Source organism: Cryptomeria japonica, chromosome 10, assembly GCF_030272615.1.
Source record: "Cryptomeria japonica chromosome 10, Sugi_1.0, whole genome shotgun sequence".
Taxonomy (NCBI): domain Eukaryota; kingdom Viridiplantae; phylum Streptophyta; class Pinopsida; order Cupressales; family Cupressaceae; genus Cryptomeria; species Cryptomeria japonica.
The window spans coordinates 96,321,727-96,342,805 of NC_081414.1; the positions used below are offsets into that span (position 1 = coordinate 96,321,727).

Sequence of the window (21,079 nt, forward strand, 5' to 3'; positions counted from 1 at the left end):
GGGAAGGCGAACAAGACCATACAAATGTGGCAACAAATGAAGCCAACGAAGATGTTTTATGATGCCATCTCTCCATTGTTTATAGTTTCCCCTTTTCAAGATGATTAGAGAAGGATGAAATGAAAACCAATCATCAATTATGAAATTTATCCAAAATTACAAAAATAGAAACCCTCAACATGAAATAGAAACTCCCAAATATGGTCAATATTGCAAATGAAGCCTTCCCAAAAAGACACAACTTCTCCGAGAGTCAGGATGTCCAAGTAATCGATTAGTCACAATGTCATATAGTAAAAAAATTGAATAAAATATACTTGGGGCTGATCACCACTATAGCATCTGTACTCAAACTGCAATATTCCACTGTGACAGTTATTTGAAAAATCATTACTTTTCAGACTGCTAAAATGACTGTGTTTGCCCTCTCGGGTAAACGGTTAAATGCAGAAAGTAAATGCACAGAACACAATGGAAATATATTAAATAACCAGCCTCTATATTAATTCAACAGTCCATGTACATCAAGTGCTTATAACATTATATCTGACATGACTAACATGATCCTTTCGAAGAAAAGTTACACAATATATAATACCCGAAGGGGTGCGACACAACTGTCGCGACTCCAACTACCTACATGTCGGCTAACTAACTGACCGCCGTAACTCATTATTACCAACGACAACATAAACATAATATAACAACATAACATAATGATTATTCTCGTCAACATCATCCCCCCCAAGAAAAGAAGTCGACTCCGACGACTTAATACAAAATAGAGATGAATGGCAGGAACTACAGACGCCAGTCGGGCCCGGACCTTATACACTTGCTGCGTCCTCGCCTGAAAACCCTTTTCTGCTACCATCCGATGCCCAAGTGCGGAATTCACCAATATTGCTTCCTTTGCCATCACAGTCCTCCTGTGCTTAACCCAAACTTGTCTGTAAAACATGTTTTTCAGTCTCAGCTTCCACCAACTGCTACTCAATTGATACTGTCTCCCTAGCCAATTTGTCCTCGATAGCCACCCGTGCTGCTCTCCCGACATCCAACTCCTGGGTACGCTGAACTAAGTCTCACGCGACTATTGCCTCCAACCTGGTGGTCAGCTCCTCCCGAGCCCTCTGTGCATCCACCAAGGCAACCTCACGTCCAGCCGAGACATACTCCGAGTTCCTCAAAGCTTACCTATCTTGCCTGGAGTTGGCCACAACCCGCTGGCACAAAGGCTAGGAGACACCTCAAATCCTCCATCACACTCCCCAAAGGCTAAAAACTGAACTGAATAACTCCCTGATGTCATACAACTGCGCGGACCTGCAATGCCTTCCCTCAAACTCTGTTTGTTCCCAACCTCCAAATCTGTCTCCCTCTATGGCTTATGGCTTCCCCGCCAATGCTTAGCTGCAGGCTTCTTTCTCACAATACGGAAAACCACAACACTTCCCGTGGTCTTCTGTAGCTCAAAATAAACTGGGGGTCTGGGGGCAACGCCCCCAACGGGATTGAGGGGCAGCGCCCCAGCGGGGTCGAGGGGTAGCGCCCCAACAGGGTCGAGGGGCAGCGCCCCTCGCGGGGTCCTGGGGCCCACTCTGAATTTCCAGTGTCCTGGCTTCAAACTCCAGCGAATCATTTTAAATCTGGTCGTCGTCGTTTTTTTTTTTTTTTTTTTGGCACTGTAATGTCCCCGATGGCACCCCGGCCATACAACCTCCCTGTACGGTCAACAACAGCATTGGCACCTCCGATTGTGTGGCCACCTTCCTGTGCGGCCCACACCCCTCCGTCGTACAACGGACCATTGACGACGGAGCGGCTGTGTGGTTGTTTGTGCGGTTGCATGGCTGTGCGGCTGTGGGCGGCGCGCTGTTCGGCGCGTGAGTGTGCGGGCGGGTGAGTTGTGCGGCTGCGGGCTGCGTGCTGTGCGACTTTGTAGTTGCGGGTGCCACCGCCGGTGTCCACTGTACGGTGTTACCACTACCGGTGGCCCACCGCACGGTGGTCACCGTCAGTGTTACCACCGCCAGTGGCCCACCGCACGGTGGTCACCGCCGGTGTTACCACCGCACCCGGTGGTCCCACCGTAGGTCCGTCCCTCTTTTTTTTTTAAATTTTTTTTTTGACCGTACGGTCGCTGTTGTATGACCGTACGGTTTTTTCATTTTTATATTTTGACCGTACGATCGCTTGTCATACGATTGGGTCCCCTGTCTCTGGGATTGCCCTTCATCCTTCTCGGTTTTCCTCGCCCGAGAGTCGCCTGCTGTGGTCCTGTGCCTCTTGAGTCGCCTGCCTGGCCTCTCGAGTCCCCCTCCATCCTCTCGGGTCCCCCTCCGGGCTCTCGGGTGTCTATCCGGCCTCTCGAGTCCCCTGCGCGCTTCGTGTGGTAGGGTTTCAATTTGTACCCATTGGTGGCCAATCTATTTTCAATGGCCATTGGAAGACCTGGAACCACAAATTCTATAGGGACCACGACCTCCTTCTCGTACATAAGAAGAAGAAGAATAATAAAGATTTGAAGATTGCGGTCTTCCATACAGGGTTCCAATCGTTGCCAACACTCTTCGGATTATCTATGTCGCCAGGGTTTGGGGCGTCTCCCTTCCAATATTCTTTGTATTCCAGCAAGTACACCTCTGTTGGTTGCTCTGGTTCCTCTACTTCGAGCCTGTAGCTTTGGAACATTTCGTAATCCTCTATTTGCCAGTGGAAGAGCCCGTTAAGTGAGCATACCTCATCTTCAGAACACCCCTCCAATTCAAGCACCCCTTCACTGTTCGGCTCCATCGCGTTCTTGCCCTTGCTTTCATTGAGACCCCCTTCCCCTTTATTAGAGTCCTCTGAGTCCGAGTCTGAAGAGGCGAGCTCTTCGCCGACATCTTGGGTGTGTAGGTCAATGGTATATTTCCGCCCTCCCTTCTCCATGGAAAGTGTATTTTTCTTCCAGTTGTGGTTTACCCTCGCGTTGATCAACCACGCTCTCCCCAGGATGGCGTCATAGCCTTTCTTCTTCGAGGGAATAACCATGAAATCTAACAAGAATGGTTGCGTACCAATTGTCACTTGCTGGGCCATCAACAGCCCGAGTGGCTTAATGCCGTGTTGGTCCGCTCCCACCAGGTTGAATGTGGGTGGCCATAGGGTGGGCTTCCCCAGCCGCTTCCATGTTTCTTCCGGTAGTACATTCACCCCAGATCCCCCGTCCACAATGGTGTCCTTCAGAATGGTCCCACGGATACCCATTTCTACCACAGCTGGGTGTCTACCACTGCTCAAGGCTAGTAACATCGGGTCAGTCGAAGGGCTGACGGAAACCTCCACCTGTGGTGTACTCTTTGAAGCTGTGGCGGGAACCCCTACCTGTGGTGCACTCGACGATGCGTGGCGGGAACCCGTACCTGTGGTGCACTCGACGATGCGCTGGCGGGAACCCGTACCTGTGGTGCACTCGACGCTGCGGTGCTTTGCACATTAGTGAGGATGGGAGTCCTCAATTGTGGCATAGAGTCTAGAAGGTCTTTTACCTTTATCGGCACCTCCATTTGCAAGATTTGCCCAATGATGTTATTTTCCGCTTCCGTACGGGATGATGTACTCGCCACCTCGTTGTCCCGTCGTTCGGTCATCATCTCACGTTCAATATTGGCCTTTGCCTCCCGTAATCTCTCCTTCTCCGTATGGGGGTCAGGATAAGTGGCTTTTTTCGTCTGGGTGCGGGTAATCGCCAGTACTTCTTTCTCACCAGTCTTCTCAGCCTTCTCAATGTTGAGGAGATTAACCCCTGCCTGTGGGCAATTTGCGTCCTCATGGTCGCCTGGCCCACACCAACGACAGAGGTGCTGAGGGGTGGCTTCCTTCGTGCAATCACGGGCGAAGTGCCCCCATTGATTACAGGCCCTACATTGGATAATTGGCCGGCCCTTGGCGTCATACTGGATACGACTTCCATTATTGTTATTGTTGCTATTCCTTCCACCGGCGCGTCTGTTGTCCCGGTAACCTCCAGATGATGTCGTTGTGTTGGTTTGCGAAGTTCCGACGGCCGTCTGCTCTTGCGTGAAGAGAACTTGTTGGCTCTTGGTTTTCATATTGTAGGGACATTCCTTTGTCAAATGTCCCGCAATTTGACAAATGTCGCAGAAAGCCTTCTTGGGACAGGACCCCTTGGTGTGTCCGTCACTCCTACAGTCGGTACACCACACGTCGTTTTCTTCAGTCTTACTTGTATTCCCCTTCATGGCTTTGAATTCTTTCAACATTCGTTCCATATCCTTTTGGAGAACGTGCACCTTTTTACTCGATTCGCCACTGCTGCTGCTTTCCCTGTCAGAGTCTTCATCATCGTCAGATGAATATTTATTACTTTTCTTCTTCTTTGACGTTTTGTATTCGCTTTCTAGGTCCATCGCCCTATTATAGGCGTTGTCATATGATGTAGGTGGTACAATTTTCATCTTCCTCCGTAGGGAGGATTTCAACCCTTCAACGAACCATCGTTTCTTCAATCCATCTGCGGGTTGGCTTTCCATTTTACCCAAGAGTTCTTTCAGCCTCCGACTGTATGCCTGTACTGTCTCCCTGGTACCTTGTTTGGTATTGTATATCTCTGTTACAATTTCATTGTCATCACAGAGCAACCGAAACTCCCTCGTGAATTCCTTCTGTAGATTGGCCCACGTGGCCACTTTTTGCTTGTCCACATCGGAGTACCAATCTATGGCAACTCCTCGTAACGTGGCTGGGAATTGCTGTATCCAGTCATCCTGGTCTATTACTTTGTTGGCGGACCAAATGGTTTCACATGTATGGCAGTGCCGTAAGGGGTCTTCCTTGCCCTCCCCTGTGAACTTTGGCAATTTTTGTTTACTCGCCATCCCACCGCTGGGTCTCGCTCCTCTAATTCCTTGTGTGCTTGTACCTGGCGATCCTCCGCCTCCTGCAACTGAACCTCCACTCGTGGGTCCTCCGGAAAAAGTTGCTGACACCAAACCAAACAAATTGCCTCCTGTACGGTACCCTTGTGCTCCCTCGGCACCTTCGGTCGTACCGTCACCTTCCGTTGTCTCCCTCCGGTTGTCCTCTGAAATGGACAAATTCTTTAGCAAGTCTCTGGTAGCGTCGATCAGGTTTAGACTTCGCCTTGTTTGTTCCACCAACTCTTCGCGGCTTCTTACCCTACGGTGGTATTCTGGCGAACTGTAGAGTTCTCCTTTGGCACCCTCCGTGACTCCCTCTGGCAGCCCTACAACAGTGTAGACAGTGTAGTTCTCTCCGTCTATCTCTGCCTCCGCAACCTCCGTGACACCTTCCCGGGTTCCCTTCGGGCAACCCCTCGGCCGGTTGTCCCTCGGCAAACTGCCTTAGCCTATGCCTTCGTTCTATCTGCTGTCTGAGATTCAACGCGGTTTGTGCCACTTCCCATTCGTCACTCTGTATCTTTTTATTTTTGTCCTTATTTAGTCTATTGGGCATAAGTCACTTCCATACACAGCAAACACAGGCCATGTACACAAAAAAACTTTTATTATTTTTATTTTTATTTTGCCTTTCGGCCACAATTTATATCAGCAGTGTGTCGGGATTATTACAAGGTTCAATTCCTCCTGGCCTGGCGCCATCTCGTTCTGTTTCCCGTCGGCTGTTCTCTTCGTAGCGTTGCAGGATTTGTTGTCGTCGCTCTTCCTGGGCAATCTCCTCCAGGCGGGTCTGTTGTGCCAGCGATGCCTGTGCAAGCAACCGGGGGAGGTGGTTCATCAACCAGTTTACTGCCGGGCTAACCTCCAGCGCTGTCCACACGGCACTTGGTGGGATTTCTGCCTCCGCCGCCTCTCGTCGGACGTAGGTCTGAATGGCTACCTGGAGCAAAATTGAAAATTCTCGCGTTGCCGTGTCTTCTCCTGTGTAAAGTTCTGTTCAGGCGTCGTTGGCCTCTGGGTTTATTTCACCAACGGGTAGGCCCATTGTGTCTGTGCACCATCTGTTTGCCCTCTCGGGTGAATAACTTAAGACATAAAGAACATAATGCAGAATAATGCCGTAAATATCAGACAAGTGTAACAGATGTTCTATTCATAATAAGTGTGTTTTACAAGTTACATTCCGGAGTATATAAAAGGGTACCGAGGGGGTGCGAGCGCCAACCGTCGCACCGCAACTTCCACCCCTCGGTTGCCAACTAACGAAAACAATTACACATAATTAACTAATATTATGCCCGTGTACAATAATGCCGCCAACATCATCCACCCCAAAAAGAAAAGTCGTCTCCAGGCGACTTACAAAAATGGAGATAATGCAACCTATACAAGATATCGGAAAGACTAGGGAGGGGGCTGAGAAAGCGTCCCTGAAGTAGAAGTGTGAGATGGCGGTGTCTGGGCTGCCAAGCGGGAACGAAGCTCATACACCTGCTGAGTGCGTGCAGCCACATCCCGTTCCGCCACGAGGACCTTCTCTAGAGCTGTCTTCACCATGTGTGCTGCCTCCAGTAACTCCTTCTCCTTGGTATCCACTGCCTCCGTCGCGCAGGCCAACCGTGTCTGCTCGGCTGCCAGGCGGCCCTCCACCTCGGCCTTCGCTGTCCGGATGTCAGCCGTCTCTGTGCGGGCCACTTGCTGGGCCAACAACTGCGCCCTCTCGGCTGCCCATGAGGCCTGCTAATTGGCCACCTCGCTCTCCAACGCTACTCGGGAAGCCTCCCTGACTGCAGACTCCTGCTGTGTGCGCCTCAATGTATAATAGGCATCCCGATAGACCTGCTCGATCTCGTGGACAACGGCCGTCACCCGACTCTCCACAACGGGCTGATGCAGCCTCCAGGCCTGGAGCATCTCCTCTGTCTCCGTAGTCAGCCACCCCTGAGACTCAAAGCAGGTAGCAAAGGCTGTCGGGCAGCCCACCCGCATAAACTGTAGGACCTGCTCGAGCTCCACCACCACCTGCTGCAATGCTTGTGTCTGGGCGGCGGCCACTACTCGCCTACCCCTCGTTACCATATCAGCCATGTCCGCGAGATAAGTCTCAACATCCTCTCCTACCTGTGCCGAAGACTCGGAAATCCCTGGTGGAGCGGTCACTACTGTAGCCTGCTGCGAAGGTACCGCCTCCGCCACTGAAGGTGCACCATCTCCTGGTGCCTGCCCAGAGGCGACCTCCCCTGCCTCGTGCCCAACCGTGAGTCCATGTGCCTCCCCTGACGAGTCATCCAAGTGGACTACCTCCGCTCCCGTCTCTCGACGCGGTGAAAATACAACAGCTCCCTCTGGCTGTGCCAGTGTCATCTGAAACCGCTGTGTGAGCCAACTCTGCATAGCCTCGAAGTCAGCACGCATATCTGTGACTGGGGGAGGGGTCACTGTGGTTGGCTCCTCCAACAACGAAGCAGAAACAGTCACCACGGCGTCACCACCCACGACCTCCAACCGCACGTGAGACTCGGTAGCCTCCACCTTTGTCGGCCCCTGCTCGACCACTACCCGGTGCGGTGACTCCTCGGTCCCTGACTCTGCCATGTCCTCGGTAAGTGCCGCTGTGGCTGGGCCCGACGGTGCTCCCTGTTGCTCGTGCTGGAGGGGACCCAATGTAACAGGCGTATAGCTCTGCCCGAAGGCCGGAATACAAGTGCCGCCTACTCCAGATGCTGGCACAGTCGTGCCCATCGGTAACAGAGGTGGGGCAAACCGGACGCGTACAGGCTCCTCCGTTGCCTGACTGCTATCGTCCTCCTCATCTTCCTCCTCCGAATCCTCCGTGCTGCTGGACTCCCTCCCGCTGTCAGGCTCCCCTGAGGCCGAGGCCCTATCACCGCCCGTTTCCGCTTCGCGGAAGAGTGCCCAATGTCCAAGTGCCTCCAATACATGATTGGAGGCTCTCCCGATGCCAACGGTCCCTGAGGCCGTACCTCCAACTCATCCTCTGGCACGACTTCCCGCGTGGCCTCCAGGAATAACCCTATAGCATAATGAGGCATGTAGAATGTGCGATGCTGGAGCGTCAGAAACTCATACATACGCTCTGCCAGTAACGCTGCCCAGTCATACACGATGCCATTCATCAGCCCATTCATCAGCATAATCTGCGGGAGGGCAATGTTCGACGCCCTGCCCGACCCTGTCAATCTGCTCTTGATAACATCCATGATGCACCTCCAGTGGCCCTCCGCAACAAAAGTCTTGCGGATTCCCCGACTCTTCGTGGCTCTAGCCATGCTATCCAACTCCGCTGTGGTCAAATTCCGGGAGACTAATTTAATCCACCGCTCCTTCTCCTCCTGTGTCATCTTCTTGGCCTTCAGGTCTATTTTCTTGCCCTGGCTGCCCGGAATGCCGAATACCCTCGTGAAATCCCTCGCTTTGAAGGATATAGTGACATCCCTCCGGAGGTATTCAAATGTGCTGGTGCATGTATGTCTGTCGAAGGTGTCCACCATTAAGCATAGGGCACCCTCGTACTCCCGGATAGGGAACACGGGCATCCGAATAGCCCACTCTACCTGTGCCTTCCGGAGGTTTTGCTTTACCAGGTCATTATCGAGGGTATCCTGCCACCATTTGCGGCATTCCAATCCATTCAGGCCTTCGAAAGTAATATTCTGTGGCGTCACTGTGTTTTTCGCACTTGCGGCAACCTGTGGTGTTTTCTGTTTTTGTTTTTGCCGCGCACTGACGTCCATGGTGCCGCCTGCAACACGCACTCCTGAAGCTAAAATCCTGATATTGCTACCTCTATTTTTCTGGCTGTTGCTGGAGGAAGCGTGCAGCTGTTTCTTCCAACTCCTCTTCCCTGCTGAATCCATCGTTTTCCTTGTAACTGATTTGTTTAAAAAATTCTACCCTTCGTAACCGCCCTCTCTTTTTGGCTGCCGTCGTGCGGCTGGTCTACCTGTGGCTGCGTGGGATTGCTGTAGTTTCTTATTGCTATTTGTGCTTGGTTCCAGTTTGCAATTAAACGGCACAAGAGTGCAGGTTTTTAACCTTAACCAATCCGTCCAGAACTGTGGCAAACCATTTATTTATTTCCGCGCCATTCACATTTGGTGGTGGAGGTAGCGGCTTGCACGAACCCACCAGTATTTGCAAATATGGGACAATCCCACGAAACTCCCTTGCTGTGCGTGGTGGCGCGGTGGTCTCCTTCGTGCGGTGTGCGGCGTGCGACGTTCCTTTTTTCCTTTGCGCGGCGTGGCGTTCCTTTTTTTGTTTCCTTTGCGCGGCGTTTTGTGCTTTTCTGCGGCCTTCAATGGTTTGCGGCGTGGCTTCTTCGTGCGGTGTTATCTTTTTATGCGGGCCTTCGGTGGCGCTCCTTTCCTTGGCGTCGCGTGGCGTGCAATGAAACTCTTAAAAATTGGCGGTGTGGTGGTCTTTCCTTGGCGGGCGTTTATATTTCCGCGGCGTCGGTGCTTCCGCCGCACGGTGGTCCCACCGTCGGTGGTTCCACCGCACGGTGGCTTCCACCGCACGGTGGCTTCCACCGTCGGTGGTTCCACCGCACGGTGGTGCCACCTGCGTGTCCACCGTACGGTGGACATTTTGTTTCTTTTTTTTTTTTTTTTTTTTCTCAATTTTCTTTTATATATATATTTTTCGATTTTTCGTATATATACTTTTTTCCGAATTTTCGTATATATATATATATATATATTTTTTTTCAAATTTTCTAATTTTTTGGAGCGGCTGACTGATTGGGGGTTCCCGGCTCCCTCCGTTCGTGATAGATTTTCAGTTTCGACCCGTTGACTGCGTCTGGTATCTCCTTCCCATCCAGTGTCCATAACTTTATCGCCCCGTTCGTGTTGACCTCACGTATCCGGAAGGGCCCTAACCATCGGACTTTGAATTTCCCCGGTTTAATTTCATTCCTCCCGTTGAATTTTAACACCAGCTGTCCGGGAGTAAAATTCATTCACCGGAGGTGCTTGTTGTGCCACACCTTCCGTCTTTGCTGGGCTGTTTCTGTCGCCCACTGAGCCATCATCCTTCGCTCGTCCAATTTGTTCAACGCGTATAGCCTCTCCCTCAGGCTTTCCATGTCGCCAAGGCGATTATCGATGGCAATCCGTAGACTTGGTACCATGAATTCAACTGGCACCACGGCTTCTTGTCCATACATCAGCTGGAAAGGAGTCTGTCCAGTAGTTACTTTGTAGGTCATTCGGTATGCCCAAAGTACTGAGGGCAGGCGCTCCTCCCAGTCATCCTTCTCGACTCCGCAAGACTTATATATCACTGACATTATTATTTTATTTGTGGCCTCCGCCTGGCCATTGGCACGTGGGTAGTACGGACTTGAGAATGAGTGAAAAATCTTGAATTCTGATGTCAACCGGTGTATGACATGGTTCACGAAGTGGCCTCCCCGGTCACTGGTCAACTGAATAGGTATACCATATCGCGTAATGATTTGTTCATATATAAACTTCGCTGTGCTTACTGCCGAATTATCCTGGAGGGCCCTTGCCTCCACCCACTTGGTCAAGTATTCTGTCACAACTATAATGTATCGGCACCGTCGTGCGCGACTGGCCTTAAGAGGGCCCACAAAGTCGAGTCCCCATCGCTCAAAGAGTTCTTGTGCATGCGACGGGTTGAGGGGCATGAAGTCCCGCTTCAGAGGTTTGCTCGCCCGCTGGCAAGTGTCACACCGCACGACCCACTCCCTAGCGTCGTGATATACCGTTGGCCACCATAGTCCTGCGAGAAGCACCTTTCGGGCTGTGGTGTCTGGACCCATGTGTCCACCTGCGGGCCCTTCGTGTGCCTCCCGTAGTACACTCGAGACTTCTTCCTCCATGACATAACGCCTTAATATCTGGGCCGGCCCCATCTTGTAAAGTAACCCGTTGATGAGCGAAAAAGTCCTGCTCCTTAATGCGAGTTTTCTTCGTTCCCCTGGAGGCATACCCTCTGGAAATCGGGACGTCGATAGGTACTCTCCAATCGTCTTGTACCACGAAGGGAGCACGGCTATTTGGAACAAGTGTGCATCCGGGAAATCATCATTTACTCCCTCTGGAGGTTCCCTCGACTTAATCCGCGACAGCTGGTCGGCTATGACATGGCTTCGCCCTAGTCTCACCACAATTAAAAATGTGAACTCCTGTAGTAGCAATAGCCAACGACTTATCCTCCCCTGGATAATGAGCTTGTTCACTAAATACATGAGTGCTTGGTGGTCTACGTAAAATGTGAATGGTGTGGCCAGGAGGTAATGACGGAATTTCTGTACTGCATAGACCATACCGAGTGCTTCCCGTTCTGTGGTACTATAGTTTTTCTCCGCCTTCGAGAGCAATCTGCTGGCAAAATAAATGGGGTGGTCCAGCCCGTGCCCTCCTACTTGGGCTAATGTAGCCCCGATGGCATAGTTTGAGGCATCTACGTGAATGTGGAATTCCTTATCCCAGTTCGGGTATGCCAGTATGGGCGCTGCCATCAACCTTGTCTTCAGCTCTTCGAAGGCCTTGCTCTGTGGCTCTGCCCAACTGTATGGTTCTCCTTTCCTTGTCAATTGATCCAATGGGTGGGACACCTCCGCGAAGTTCTTGATAAACCTCCTGTAGTACCCCACATGACCAAGGAAGGACTTTACCCCCGTGACGTCCGTCGGAGGCTCCATTTCTACTATTACCCAAATCTTGTCCGGGTCCGTTTTCAATCCTTCTTTACACACAATGTGTCCCAGCAATCTCCCCTGTGGTACCATGAATCTACATTTCTTTGGGTTGAGGGCCAATCGTGCCCTCCGACACCTCTCTAAGCACTCTCCCAGAGTTTTTAAGTGGATGTCCTGTTCACTGTAAATAGACCAATCATCCAGGAATGCTTTGAAGTGCCCCACCGACATCCTTTCGAAGATGTGCAGGATGATGCGCTGAAAGGTGGCAGGCGCATTGCATAGACCGAAGGGCATTCGGTTGTATGCGTACACACCGTCCTCCACCACGAAGGTTGTTTTCAGCTTATCTTCCTCCGTGATGGATATCTGGTTGTAACCAGAGAACCCATGCATGAAGGAATAGATTTCGTGCCCAGCTACTTCCTCCAAGATGCTGTCTGTGAAGGGTATGGGAAACAGGTCTTTAACGGTGACAGCGTTTAGGCATCGGAAATCTACACAGATCCGGATTTGATTGGCCTCTTTCTTGAGGGAAATCACAATGGGGGACACCCATTCGCTTGTCTGCACTCTGAAGATTATGCTCGCTTCCAACATCCGCTCAATCTCGTCGTTCACCCGTACAGCATAATTTTTGTTCATTCGGTACGGCCACTTCCTCACTGGCTGGGCTCCTGGTACTAATGTTATTCGGTGCACACATAGCTCTGGGGGCACGCCCTTCAAGTCCTTGTATGTCCATGCAAAGACATCCTTGTATTCCAGGAAAATTTTGAAGGCTGCGGCCTTCAACACTGGATTCCAATCATCTCCGACCAGGATGATCTTGGGGTCACTTGTCTCCCCGAGATTCATTTCCTTTAACGTGGCTTCCTGATACTTAATAGGCTCCCCTTCTGGAAATTGGTGTGCCGGCGCCTCATTCACTGCTGCCTCCCCTTCCTTATACTCGCCATATTCTGGGGGAAATATCTCTGGTTCTTCTTCGATGCTCAATACGTTGCACGATGGTGTAAATAGTTCATAATCTCCCATTTGCCAATGTAAGAGGCCATTCAAGGAGTCCCCATTGTCCCTTGAGCATGCCTCCAGTTCTAACACCCCTTCATCACTGGGCTCCATGCGGCATCTATTTCCACCCTCCGCTAACTGGTGTCCCTCGGACTCCGAGTCGGAGGAAGAGGCTAACTCCTCGCTCACCATCTGCGTACGGAGGTCGATTACGTACTTCCTCCCGACGTTTTCCAAAGAAAGGGTATTCCGCTTCCAGTTATGGTTCGCTTTGGCTGCAATGAGCCACCCCCGCCCCAGGATGGTGTCATATCCTTTCTGCTTTAAGGGGATTACCACAAAGTCCAGCACGAATGGCTGCGTGCCGACCATCACCTACTGGCCCATGAGCGTACCAATGGGTTTAATCCCATGTTGGTCTGCCCCTAGTAGGTTGAACGTAGGGGGCCACAACGTAGACTTTCCCAACTTTTTCCATGTCGCTTCTGGGAGTACATTTACTCCTGACCCTCTGTCCACAATCGTGTCTGTTAGGGTGGTCCCTAGTATACCCATTTCTACCACCGTCGGGTGGCGTCTGCTGTTGACTACCAACAACATGGGGTCGACCGCGGGGTTCGTGACCTCCCTAAACGCGGAGTTGGTTGTGGGGCGCACGACCTCCTCCGTTGTTACTTGTGGGGGTACAGAGTTTAAAATAGCCGTTTTTAGCTGCGGCATACTCTCCAGGAGGTCTTGAATTTTCACCGGTACCTCTACTTGCAAGATCTGCCATAAGATTTCCTCTTCTCCCTTCGTCCGTGGTGGACTCGCTGTCTGGTGACTGTTTTGTCCTTGTGCGGCCATCTCCTTCGTGATCTCGTCTCTGGCCTCCCTTACTCTCTCAGTCTCTGTGTGGGGATTTGGGTAGGCAGTCTTTTTAGCCTGCGCCCTTGTGATTGCCAATACTTCTGCCTTCGTAGGTTCTATGTTTAGAAGGTGTACACCAGGCTTCGGGCAATTTGCGTCCTCATGGTCGCCTGGCCCGCACCATCGGCAGAGATGTTGAGTGTTGGCTTCCTTCGTACAATCGCGGGCGAAGTGTCCCCACTGATTGCAGCCCTACATTGAATCATTGGCCGGCCCTTGGCATCGTACTGGATCCGGTTTTTGTTGTTGTTATTGTTATTGTTTCTTCCGCCGCCGCCGCGGCTATTATCCCGGTATCCTCCAGGTGATGCCGTTGTGTTAGTCTGCTGGCCCGTACCCACTGGTGCGGATGTTGTGGCCTGCTCTGTGAACAACACCTGGTTCGGGCTTCGGGTTTTCATATTGTATGGGCACTCCTTGGTGGAGTGTCCCATCATTTGGCAAATCTCACAGAATGCCTTCTTCGGGCAAGTACCCTTTGTGTGTCCATCACTCCTGCAGTCTGTACACCATACTTCAGTTTCTTCCATCTTACTTGTACTCCCTTTCATGGCCTTGAATTCTCTCAGCATTCGTTCCATGTCCTTCTGGAGCGCGTGTACCTTTTTACCTGATCCGCTACTGCTACTGCTCTCTCCGTCAGAATCTTCTTCATCGTCAGATGAATATCTATTACTTTTCTTCTTTCTTGATGTTTTGTACTCGCTTTCCAGATCCATTGCCCTGTTATAGGCGTCGTCATATGACGTCGGAGGTACAATCTTCATTTTTTTCCGTAGGGAGAATTTCAATCCTTCCACGAACCATCGTTTTTTTAAACCCTCAGCCGGCTGGCTCTCCATTTTACCCAAGAGTTCTTTCAGCCTCCGACTGTGTGCCTGTACTGTCTCCTTAGTACCTTGCTTGGTACTATATATCTCTGTCACAATTTCATTGTCATCATGAAGCAACCGAAACTCCTCCGTGAATTCCTTCTGTAGGGTAGCCCATGTGGCCACTTTTTGTTTATCTATATCGGAGTACCAATCTATGGCGACTCCTCGTAACGTGGCTAGGAACTGTTGTACCCAGTCATCATGGTCTGTTACTCCGTTGGCAGACCAAATGGTCTCACATGTACGGCAGTGCCGTAAGGGGTCTTCCTTGCCGTCCCCTGTGAACTTTGGTAATTTTTGTTTGCTCGCCATCCCTGGTCGTCTTCCTGGAGGCGGTTGTGTCTGTGTCTGTGGCCCTGCGTTGCTACCTCCGGTAGTGTTGGTGGTGTGTCCTGGAGGTACGGTGTTTTGCCTGTCACGTGTGGCACCTACACCCGTACTGTTGCCCTCCCCTTCGTTCGGACACGCTCCTACTCCTGCCTCCCGTCGGTGATCTTCACTCCGTGGTGTGAGGGATAAGTTCCTAAACTGATCCCGCGTCTCCTCGACTAGATTTCGCCTTAACCTTGTTTCTTCTAGAAATTCTTCGTGGCTCCACGTCCTACGATGATCTGGCGATGGGTAGAAATTTCCGTCGGCCTCTGCACCTTCCGTGACACCTCCTTGGTTCAGGTCGTCCTTCGGCAAGTTGCCTCAGCCTCCGTCTACGTTCTACTTGCTGCTCCAGAATCAAAGCCCTCTGCGCAGCCTCCCACTCGTTCGTTTCCGGTTTTGTATTTCTATCTTTATTCAACAAGTTTGGCATTAATTGTAACACATCTCCTTAACTCTCAATTCTTTAAATCAAAACATGTCTTTATTAATTCATCTGCTCAAGTACAACTCGTGTCAATGACACTTTTATTTGAAAATAAGAAGTTCACATTTCAATTCCCTCCTGGCCTGTCGCCATCTCTTTCCGTGTCCTGTCGGTTGTTCTCTTCGTATCGTTGCAGGATTTGTTGTCGTCGCTCTTCCTGGGCAATCTCCTCCAGGCGGGCCTGTTGTGCCAGCGATGCCTGTGCAAGCAACCGGGGGAGGTGGTTCATCAACCGGTTTACTGCCGGACTAACCTCCAGCGCTGTCCACACGGCACTTGGTGGGATTTCTGCCTCCGCTGCTTCTCGTCGAACGTATGTCTGAATGGCCACCTGGAGCAAAATCGAGAATTCTCGTGTTGCCGTGTCTTCTCCTGTGTACAGTTCTGTCTGCGCGTTGTCGGCCTCCGGGTTTACCTCACCAACGGGTAGGCCCATTGTGTCTGTGCGCCATCCGTGTCTTCCGTTCCCGAGTTCGTCTAGGCAACGGCGCCAAATGTTTGCCCTCTCGGGTGAATAACTTAAGACATAAAGAACATAATGCAGAATAATGCCGTAAATATCAGACAAGTGTAACAGATGTTCTATTCATAATAAGTGTGTTTTACAAGTTACATTCCGGAGTATATAAAAGGGTACCGAGGGGGTGCGAGCGCCAACCGTCACACCGCAACTTCCACCCCTCGGTTGCCAACTAACCAAAACAATTACACATAATTAACTAATATTATGCTCGTGTACAATAATGCCGCCAACACCATCCGTGTCTTCCGTTCTCGAGTACGTCTAGGCAACGGCGCCAAATGTTTGCCCTCTCGGGTAAACGGTTAAATGCAGAAAGTAAATGCACAAAACATAATGGAAATATATTAAATAACCAGCCTCTATATTAATTCAACAGTCCATGTACATCAAGTGCTTATAACATTATATCTGACACGACTAACATGATCCTTTCGAAGAAAAGGGTACACAATATATAATACCCGAAGGGGTGCGACACAACCGTCGCGACTCCAACTACCTACCCGTCGGCTAACTAACTGACCGCCGTAACTCATTATTACCGACGACAACATAAACATAATATAACAACATAACATAATGATTATTCCCGTCAACAGACTGTATCCACAATTGATTCTTTACTAGTTTGTACTAGCAATTACCTCCTTTCAAAATAATTAATTTCTATGTTACTGTATCAAGAAGGTTGTTTTGTTGTCATGGAGCTGTGTGAAGGTGCTATAGAACCCAAAGATCCAGTGACACATGGCATATATTTAAATGATTAAAATTAAGTCGTCAAAAAATAAGTAAATTTAATGACGACTAATTTTAATTATTTAAAAAGGTCATAAAAATAATTATTTAATTAAATTGAAGTCTTAAACTTTTCGAGATCATTCATATTGAATTAAATTAGTGATGAATGTTTTCTTAATAAAGTGACTAATTTTATGTCAATAGAAATTATAAGAGGGTCACTTTATTAGCGGAAAAACGAAATAAAAGAAATACTATAAAATCACTTATGAGCAGTTTAATATTTAACAGTGATTTTTATAATTTATCTTCCAGAAAGTCCAAGAGGGCTTTATAAGGAGATTTGAGAGCTCATTTGGTTCGTGCTTGGTTTATTATTTTCTCTTGAAGAGCTCTGAGAGCTTTTGGCTTTCGGTTTGGTTTTGGTTGGATTGGACGAAAACCCAATTCCCTCTTTGGAGTGGAATCATTTCAGGATTCACAGTGAATGAATAAATGGAGATTTTTAATGATATCCACAAGACCAAGCAATCTATGGGACCCAAAAAACTAAGAACAACACATAGATCGCCGGAAGAACCAACTGACCAACCTAGGAGCAGATCTAGAGAGACCACTGATCCTTGCAGATCAAGTTTCTCCTATTGTGAATTTTGACCAAGTAATCTACCATCCTAACAATTCGTTCTTCTTCGAACAAAGTATTTAGAGATTCAACTTTTAGAATATTCATATAACCGAATGTCATCAAAAGCTGCACAATCCATGATGTAATACTATTCTGTTTCCATTGACCCAGATGTGCAAAGATGACAAAACCTGTCAGCCCATTCTTCTTTGGGTGTTTTCCACCTCCCTATTTCTCACCTAAGATGGTGTGAGCTAGTTCTTAACTAAGCAATTAGCATTTTTGCTTTCCATTTTATATCCGCCTCTATGTAATGTTTTTGTTGATGTTCACATGCGGGATTGAAATGTTTGATGTAGTATTCTCTTTTTCTCCCAAGTTGTTTTTACTATAATGTCACTTTAACTTTCTCTCTTACCTATTTCAGCGTTCACGTTTGGGCATTCATACACATTAATTCCCCATCTACCCAACCACTTGATATTTTGTTTCATCCAAGTGTTTTTTCTTGTATATAGCTTTTCCTCTATCACAATTTTGGGCCAACGGCGATCTTCCATTTTCTCTGTCCTCGTGCCACAACCAGAAAGGTTCCAGCTTCCGCAAGGATTATGTTGTAAGGAGTTGTGATTTTAATTTTGAAGTTGCTTGTAATAAGATATCTTTGTAATCTTTCTATTTGCCTCCATCTTGATATTGAGGTGTTGCTACCCCAAATCTCACAACCATACAATACCATTGGAATAACAAGCAACTCAAATAATGTCTTCCTAGTTTTCCAAATTTCATAACTTGGCTGATCTGCATCTGTTTTGAAGCATGTATAATGCTTTCCATCCCCTTGTATCCTCTTCGCTCTACAGGCCTCCCAACTAAGTTTGCTATGAAAGTCAAGGCCCAAGTATTTGTGATCATTCATCACTTGTAATGGGCTGCCCTCAAACTTGTACTTTACCTGCTACTTTTTTTTCTTTTCAAAGTAAAAATCATAACTTTGGTTTTTCCAATGTTCACATGCATTCCCACTTCTTGACAAAAGGATTCTAGAGCTCTTAGGTGTTCTTGAAGACCCTCAGCCGTTTTAGCTAAAAGAGCAAGGATTCTAGTGCACTTCATTGTTCAGTTTTGTGGAGGTTTCAAAATTTGTGAAGTCTCATTCTGAGACAAATTTGTAGTTGAAGGTTGATTGATATATTAAATAAGTAATTTTGTGAGGCCATGAAAAGGAAATGAATATGATAGGCAATGCACTTATTTGCTACCCATTTGTTTTAAAATGAGTATTTTATTTTATTGTTAATGAGTAACCTATGTATCGAAAGGTGAATAATGGATAAAAGGGTGCGTGACTTTATTGAGGAGTTGAATTTTCTTGTTTGTGCATGAAAAGTCTCCTATGCTAACCGTGGACCAAAAATTAATACGAATTTTGCTGGGCATACAAACTCCATAAAACCTTGCCATGGATCCATAACTCTATTGGCATATTATTTGGATTGATTCCTCTCCATTTCCAAGCCGTGAGTCTATGAGAAGGGCATGGTCCATTGATGATGGCATAAGGAGACCTCTAGAATCGTGGGTACCTTGCTGAAGCAAACAGATATATTGAGTAAGCGCTTAGTCACTAATTTTGTGTGAGAGTTGGTAAAGGACAGCTATACTTAGACGTGATGATTCTCCATGGGTATAACCGTATAACCTCTGAGTAAGGTCCCTGCTATTTATGCTCGCTTATCTGTTATCTCTGCCATTCCTGGATATTTGATTGACTTGATAATTGTCTTCTTTGCTGTTGCCAAACATTGAAAACAGTGTATTAAGATGCACACCTGATTTTGGGAGTTGATGCTGTTATATCTGTGCATGTAATCTATATCGTGCTGCTAGCAAATCTCTGCACATTATTACGATTTTTTGAGCATATTCTCTGAGGATTAGATGTTGACTTTGCCCTTGCTTGGCAAAAGATTCATATGCATGCTTGAAAAGTGGATATCTCATTACCACTGTTCATATGCTGTGCATTGATTTCAGAGTATTTCCTTGGTTCTACTTCTGCTATATCTTGTATTTCCACAGCTGATTGGCAGTTCTGAGCATTAAATCTGCTGTGGTTAAGGTCAGAAATTGCAATACTTATGTAATGCCCCCTTCCTAAGCCAGTTCAGCATGGCGGATTCGTTAGCCTATTCAGTTAATTCTTGTGGTCTAATGATTAGGGTTAGGGAATCTTGGAGGCAATATTAGGTGTGATTTCATATTCTAATAGGTGAATGAGCGTAATGCTCTTTTCTGGAGCCCTTTTAGGTTAATTCTTCCACACTTACTATTTTTAGTAAGTCAGTTATGGACACCGACAGAGTTAGTTGGCATGCTTGCTATTTTTTTGTATTGTTGGTGGGTTCAGTTTTGATGATCATCTCAACTTTTGATATAGTCGAAAGACTTTAAATTAAATAACGATAAGTTATAAGTTAATAAAGTTTAATTAAAGATTTAACTTTATCGTTATTTTAATTTATTTAATGAAGGGACTATATAAGCCGATTATTAAATCAAAGATGATTTATTTTAATGGATGGGCCTTTATTATTTGATGCTATATTTGGAGATCAAAAGGGAAGTGGTTTTTATTAAATAAAAGCAAAATAAAGCATTGCCAAAAAAATAGTGAAAAAAACAAAAAAATGCTTTTTCTGAAAAAGCAATGAAAAGGGAAAAAAACATTCACAAAAAAATAGTGAAAACAAAAAAGTGTTTTTTTTCCCAAAAAAGCAGCCAAAAAGCCAAAAAATTATTGAGTTTTGATTATGACATTGCTTCGGTTTTGGGGGAAATTGCTTCTTCATCATGGTTCGCGAGGACGAAAATCCTTGTAGACAACATTTTCTACTTAAATTAAGTAGATTCCCACAATCCATGAGACTGCCTGAATGTGCTTCTGGATTTGATTGCGTGAGTGTTCAACGTTTTAGATCACACTACGTGATCCATCATCAGGGTGATAAGAGAGCATAAGGATAAAAATGGAAAAAGTTGCAGACTTGAATAAATGGAGTGTGCTCTGAAACGTTGATGCAAAAAACACTCACGCAATCAAATCCAGAAGCACATTCAAGCAACATTTTCTACATTGTTGAGGGATACAATTTGGAGAATACTTGGTGATTTCATTTAGAGGACACATTTGGGCATAATTGAGATTATATATCTGATTTGCAGAGCTTATCGAATATCAGAATTAAAAAGAATAATTTTGGAGAAGATTGAGGAGGGTATATTTTCTATTTGCTGGGTATATTTTCAATTTGCTGGCTGTATCTTCTCCTTTGCTGGCCATACACTCTTTTGATGGGCATCTAGGGTTTTGCGAAGGTTACACTTCCTGTTTTGGGGCATTTTGGACCTGCACTTCCTTGCATACCTTCAGCGTAGGGTTTGGAGCAGATTTGTGAGGATTGGCATTCATTTTGGAGTGATATTTGGTGATTTTTGTGAACAGATCAAGCAAAACTATTGCTGCATTTTCTGGATATGATTGTTTTAGGTATGTAGTGTGTTTTTATGAATTGGGTTGTTATTTTTGAGAAAAAATGTATTTCTAGATCAGAAATTAAATCTGGAATTTTCAGCTGTGTTATTTTTGAATATTAGTCATTTTCTGAGCTGAAAAAGTGTTGCATTATTATCTCTTATCTATACTGTTATTGTCACTGATTATATTGCAAAAAAAAAGTCAAAAACACATTCAAAAACAAAAACAAGCAAAGCACAAATAGGGCTGCCTATTACAACTTATGTCTCTATTTATCTCCATTTTCTGTTTTTAACAGCTGATTGTACTCGGCCACAACTTGTGTAGGTATTAAGGTTAGAAAATTAGTATTCTATGCTCTGATTTTTGTAGC

The 21,079-nt window shown here is 47.3% G+C and overlaps 1 protein-coding gene across 4 annotated transcripts in view; it reads left to right on the forward strand.

Moving 5' to 3' along the window:
• The window catches only part of LOC131052605 (DNA mismatch repair protein PMS1), a 249,098-nt gene that overhangs the window by 21,719 nt on the left and 206,300 nt on the right, over window positions 1-21,079 (forward strand). The gene's annotated exons all lie outside the window — the stretch shown is intronic.